This window comes from Aplidium turbinatum, chromosome 3, assembly GCF_918807975.1.
Source record: "Aplidium turbinatum chromosome 3, kaAplTurb1.1, whole genome shotgun sequence".
NCBI lineage: Eukaryota > Metazoa > Chordata > Ascidiacea > Aplousobranchia > Polyclinidae > Aplidium > Aplidium turbinatum.
In genome coordinates, this window is record NC_137474.1 from 1,732,473 (window position 1) to 1,738,472 (window position 6,000).

Consider the following 6,000-nt stretch of genomic DNA (forward strand, 5'->3'; position numbering starts at 1 on the left):
AGCCTGCCCCCGTTACCGGTAATATCATCGCCATTGGGCTTTGTTCGGTCCTGGTCCAAATTGAGACAAAGGTCATTCGCTTGTGTGGTTGTTTAAGGTGGTCGTGACTACGCGAGGGCTACGCTGCCTACGCACACACTCTTGGCCAGATCCATGTCCACTGCGGTCCAATAAGATCGGAACGTGCAGATTCAGGGGAACCGGTTGCAACGGGTTGCCGGGTGCTCTGTTCATTGACGCCCGTCAGACACTACCCTCTTCCGCCAAAAAGAGATTGCCGTTGGGGACTTTTACGTGTGTCTATTAGCCCCAGGAGTTGCTAGGAATGAGCCTATTTTTCAGCCTGGGTTCACCTCTACACCACGTTGAGGCATCTCCATAAGATGGGGGCTGAACAAAGTTAGCTTCCAAGACACTCCGATTTCGTAGATCAACATCAGTGACCTTACATAGGCTACGGCCGCTACACAATACACATGCATACAGTGGCCACTTGTTTCATTTTAATGGATATCCAAAAGTCTTTCAATTTTTTTCATCGGGATGTTATTGCATCTTGGAGTGCATTTTAACCCTGGCAGTAAAAATTTCCGCTTTTAAAGTAAAAACAACAACTTTTTTGGTTAAGAACTTTTGATGTTTATACTGATAATTATGACTGCTACAGTTATAATCCGTGTATGCAATGTGTGACAAAACATACGTTTTGCATATTCGTTTCATTTTAGTCTTATGTCTCAAAAACTATTTGTATTTTTAGGCGAAATTGCTTTATTTAGGGTGTTTTAAATATCTGGTGAAATTGAATGCAATCTGGTGAAATTTTAGTTACTTTTTGGTGCCAAGCAGCTTCCAGCATCTGGCAACGCTGTGGTTTATACATTTTTTCAGTGTCTCTGATTTTCTGGTGGGCGGTTGGTCCCTGCTAGACAGCAGTCTTCTTTGAGATCAAATATCTCTCAAATTCAAAAGCATTTCAAGTCCTACGTACTTGCACAAGTAAGCTGAAGTTTAGTCCATTTTACCTGGAAATGAATTGGCCACTTGCTATAGTAGACCTAACCAAAAAAATGGTAAACTTTTTAGCTTTATTTTTTCAAAAAAACTTGTTTTGATTCTATCTGATTCACTTGGGTAGCCTACCACATAAACATGTTAAAAGTAGGAAATGATGGACAACTTTAATTTAAAGTCTAAAAAAACGTGTGCGTGGTTGTAATGGAACATCCAATCGGAAAATATCCCCCAATGATACCCTAATGATGATTATGAGGCATTCCGGTTCCATTATAAATCAACAAATTTTAGTAAGAAATGTAGGAGCTGGTTTACAAGCTCCCGCCCTGGTTAAAAAGGCGATGATGTCACGGAGAAGGTATCGACCAAAACATAGTGGAAAAGTGGGGTGAAATCAGTCAACCATGATGATAAAAAGCATGCAAGCGTCCGCTTGCCCGGTTGCTCGCTTTGTGAAAAAGCTATCAACCTCAACTTTTGCTTGTAAATAGACAGAGATATGTTCTTTAAATTAGCGTTTATTAAATGCTGGTATCTTTAAAGGTATTTTTCGTATAAATGGTTAAACTCGGTCAAGTTCAACTTTTTACCTAGGAAATGTTTTTAACTTTTAGGGTCTGGCTTAGCTTTATTTGGGTAGACGATAGCTTGTGCTTTCCAGCAATGGTTCAATTGTAAAAATCGAAGCAGAAACGACAGAGATATGTTCTTGATTAAATGCTGGTATCTTTAGAAGTATTCTTCGGATAAATAGTTAAACTTGGTCAAGTTTAACTCTTTTCTAAGGAGATATGTGGTGTTTTTTGGGCCTGTGTTACATTGCTTTGCATACGGTAGGTGAGATCTTCTGCTTTGCAGGGCTGGTTCAATTGTTAAAATCGAAGCAGAATCAAGTACATCACAACTAATTTACTAAAGGCGGACACTTGCATGCTTTTTATCATCATGGTTGACTGATTTCACCCCACTTTTCCACTATTTTTTTGGTCGATACCTCCTCCGTGACGTCATCACCTTTTTAACCAAGGCGGGAGCTTGTACACCAGCTACGAAATGTAACCACTAGGTTTCAAAAGGTGTTGGTTTTGATATATTTTGTTGTTTACAAAATTTGAACTTAAAGGGCCATGCAAGTCCAAATTGTACTTTGCGATTTTTTTGTTTGTATGTGCTCTAGATGTTTATAGTAAAGGGTTGTCGTTGAAATTTTCCCTAAATTTGATTGCGTTTCCTTTGTAGGGCCATTTTTGTTTGCTCTATATTTGTTGAAGGCGCGCGCGCACTGAACCGTGCGATAATCACGTGTGACGTCATGAGAGTACAAGCTGATTTGTGTTCGCGCAAGATGCAGTGTAAGCGGTTGTTTGTAGTGACGTTTCCAACAAATAGAATAAACTATTTATGTCGATTGTAAGCGGCTCAGTAGTTGATAAAATGAACACTGAAAGCAACTACCTTTCGACAAGTACCATATTAGTTTGTGAAGAACTAGGAAGATTCTCTCAAGACCTCTAGTATAGCTTACTGTACATGTATAAAATTCACTCTCTCTCTTTGTGCACACGGAAAAGCTTTTCTCAAAGCAGACTTTGTATTGTGACTTTATTTCAAATCAGGACACTTAAACCCAACGTATTCGTTTTTGTCACTTGGAAACTTCGATCTAATGGCCGAAACGACGCATGACGTCAGAGGCACACGGATTGATCTTCCAAGATAACCCCAGATCCACCGAACAAACTGTGGGAAATGTGCTTATAGCATCTATAAAAACAACTTTTGGTTATATTTACTTTTGTATCTCCAAAATCCTAATAAAATAAAAACCATCAGTCAGCTACCAGTATTGCATAAAGTAGCAGTCACATTCATTGTGACAATATTCTAACTGTACCTTTTGCCACATGCCAGACATCAAACACATGTTCAACTTTGGCTTGTGATCCCACATATATGCAATGATTTGTGGATGGCGGAGTTTCACCCGCACATCAAAGCCACATCTCTCAACGAAATCCATACATTTAACTAGCCCAGCCTTTTCCATCGCATTGCTGCAACCACATACATTGCTCTGCAACAACATTAAACATATCAATTTTGCACAATCTGTTTTTATCTACTCTTAGCGGCAAACGCTATGGCCGATTCGATGGTGTTGTATGTTGTATTTATGAGTGTTGTATGTGCCGATTCGATGGGAGATGGCTATGGCCGCAAATTTTTCTTGGCTTGGCAATGGAAAGCATGTACATTGTACAGCCAAATACAACTTGTATCGTTTCAGTGAATTTCCTATAGGTTCTGCTATCTTTCAGAAATTCAGATAATACGAAACCAATGAAGATTCCAGAAATATTTTATAAAACTACGATACAACGTTTTATAGGCAGAGAAAACTTTTTCTCGAACCGTTGAAATCTTTCAGAAATAGCTTAGCATCAATAAATCATCATTACGTTGCTGCTTTCTTGGCAAAGTTGGCCTGTTTACGAGCAGTTTTGAGAAAAGTATGTTCACACTGAAATGACCATTTATTAGGTTTAAATGAACTAACAATCGAAGTACATCTGCAAAACACAAGCCAATAATATAAAACGAACAAAGTAAATCAGTCTCACAGGATCAGAACTTAAAGTACGGTAACAAAAAGTCCCTTTAACTGAACACTGCAAGAAAATCTCTCATTTTTACATTGATTCAACGTCTGCAGACGTTAAATCAATGTAAAAACCAGAGATATTGTTGTCTGAGTATAACGTACAAACATACGTAAAATAAACTTAAATTTGTTACAAGACACACTGGTTTTTCAACGAGTGATGTAAATAGAAGCTGGATTTGCTAGCTAAAGTATAAAATGTACTGGCTGAAGTCCATACCTGAAGAAGTTGCAAATCCACTATTTTATTCAATCTTGTGTCCATGATCGTGTATGCACCGTACTTCCCACAATGTCCAGGAGAATCTACCCTTCCATCTCCCGCTAACATGAGGTCACCACCATCGGATGCAACCTAGTTCGTATCCTGAACAGTTCGTACCCTGAAAAGATCGAGAGAAAAAAATTAAAAAAGCCGAAGTCGCTGATCGCAGTTTAATAGCACAAAGCCGAAGTCGCTGATCGGAGTTTCCGCAAACAAGTCGAGGGTTAGGGTTAGCGGAAACTGCGGTTAACGGAAACTGCGGAAAAATATTTGCAAAAACTGCGAGGGTTAGGGTTAGAGCATAGATTACTCGATGGTTAGGGTTAGCGGAAAGCGCAGAAAAATGTTTGCGGAAACTGCGATCAGCGAGGGTTAGCGTTAGAGCATAGATTACTCGATGGTTAGAGTAAGGGTTAGCGGAAACCGCGGAAAAATGTTTGCGGAAACTGCGGAAAAATGTTTGCAGAAACTGCGATCAGGGAGGGTTAGAGCATAGATTACTCTATGGTTAGGGTAAAGGTTAGCGGAAACTGCGAAAAAATGTTTGCGGAAACTGCGGAAAAATGTTTGCGGAAATTGCGATAAGCGAGGCTTAGGGTTAGAGCATAGATTACTCTAAGGTTAGGGTAAGGGCATAGGCGTCAAAATAGGGTGGGCCGGGTGGGCGGCGCCCACATTGCCATGAAACGAGGGTGGGCAAAATATGTTTCGCCCACCCTGTTTTCATGGCACTTATGAAGTGTTTGTTACAATTATTTCCGTTTTTGTTAAACGCTGAATTATCCAACCAACTGCAGCGCAACTTCTTGTTTTACGCTATGTCTCTCGCTAGGTATCCAACAGAACAAAGCAATTCCACATCAACGCTGCGTTGAAAAAAAGGCGGTATTCACTGCATTGTTGTTGGTAGGGCAACTGTCACACGCTGGCAATTCCTGTTGAGAGAAAGCCACGTTTGATCTTTTCTCAGAATGGTCTCACTTTCGTTACGTCACAATCAAACTTCAATTCCAGGTCAGCGTAAGGGAATATGAATATGACATCGTAATGAACATAACAATAAAATAACCGATACAAACTAAAAACGTACCGTACTGAAACAATTGCTTCTTACAAATCTTTCCTCACAAACTTGTTGCTGGGTATGTATAAATTGGGGCACCGCGCGATGTTGTCATTTTATTATTGAAAAGTTAAACATGAAGCAAAGTCACACATCTATTTGCGCATTCTAAAAACCAGCTTCCAAAAGGCGTCGAGATGATAATGCTGAAGAAGCCACGTCCACCACAAATGAACGTAGAGAGATGACATTGATGAAGAAAGCAGTGCTTCAAGGATGGACAGTGGTGAAGTCAATGTCTCAGACAATGCACCCGTAGTTGTAGAAGACAGCATGAGCCATGGATCTCTACCTGCTCCATTTGACGTTAGCATGCTGCCGGATCAGCTTCCGGCTCGGGACGGTCGTGTGTTGAAAAGGAAGCTTTTTTCTGATTCCAGTGGATGCGTCTTAACCCTGATGGTAGCCTACTTGTTACTGTAGCTGCTGTTTGTGGGCCTCGGAAAACAATCGGTTAACTGCCGCATACCAATGGAAGTTATACAGCAGCAATATCCGCAGTCAGCAGTCACCTGTCCGAACATTTTGTGGCAAATCCGAAAGCACCACTTTAAAAATAACAGGTCACGAGTCACGCGCTTTTTAGGTCGCAAAGGAAAACATAAAGAAGTTTGTTTAGTTTAGCAGCGCTCATAAGATCGCAAGGCGCAAGAATGAAACATCAAACCTATCAAAGCTAAATGCCGTGACGCTAAACGCAGTCTTTGTGAGAAAGACTAACCATTGCGAATTTGCGAACATACACATTCAATGAAATCTGTTTGAAAACTCTCGCCCACCCAGAATTCCTCTCTTCTAAGAAAAAATAGACGCCTATGGGTAAGGGTTAGCAGAAACTGCGGTTAGCGGAAACTACGAAAAAATGTTTGCGAAAACTGCGATCAGCGAGGGTTAGGGTTAGAGCATAGATTAGTCTATGGTTACTGGTTAGAG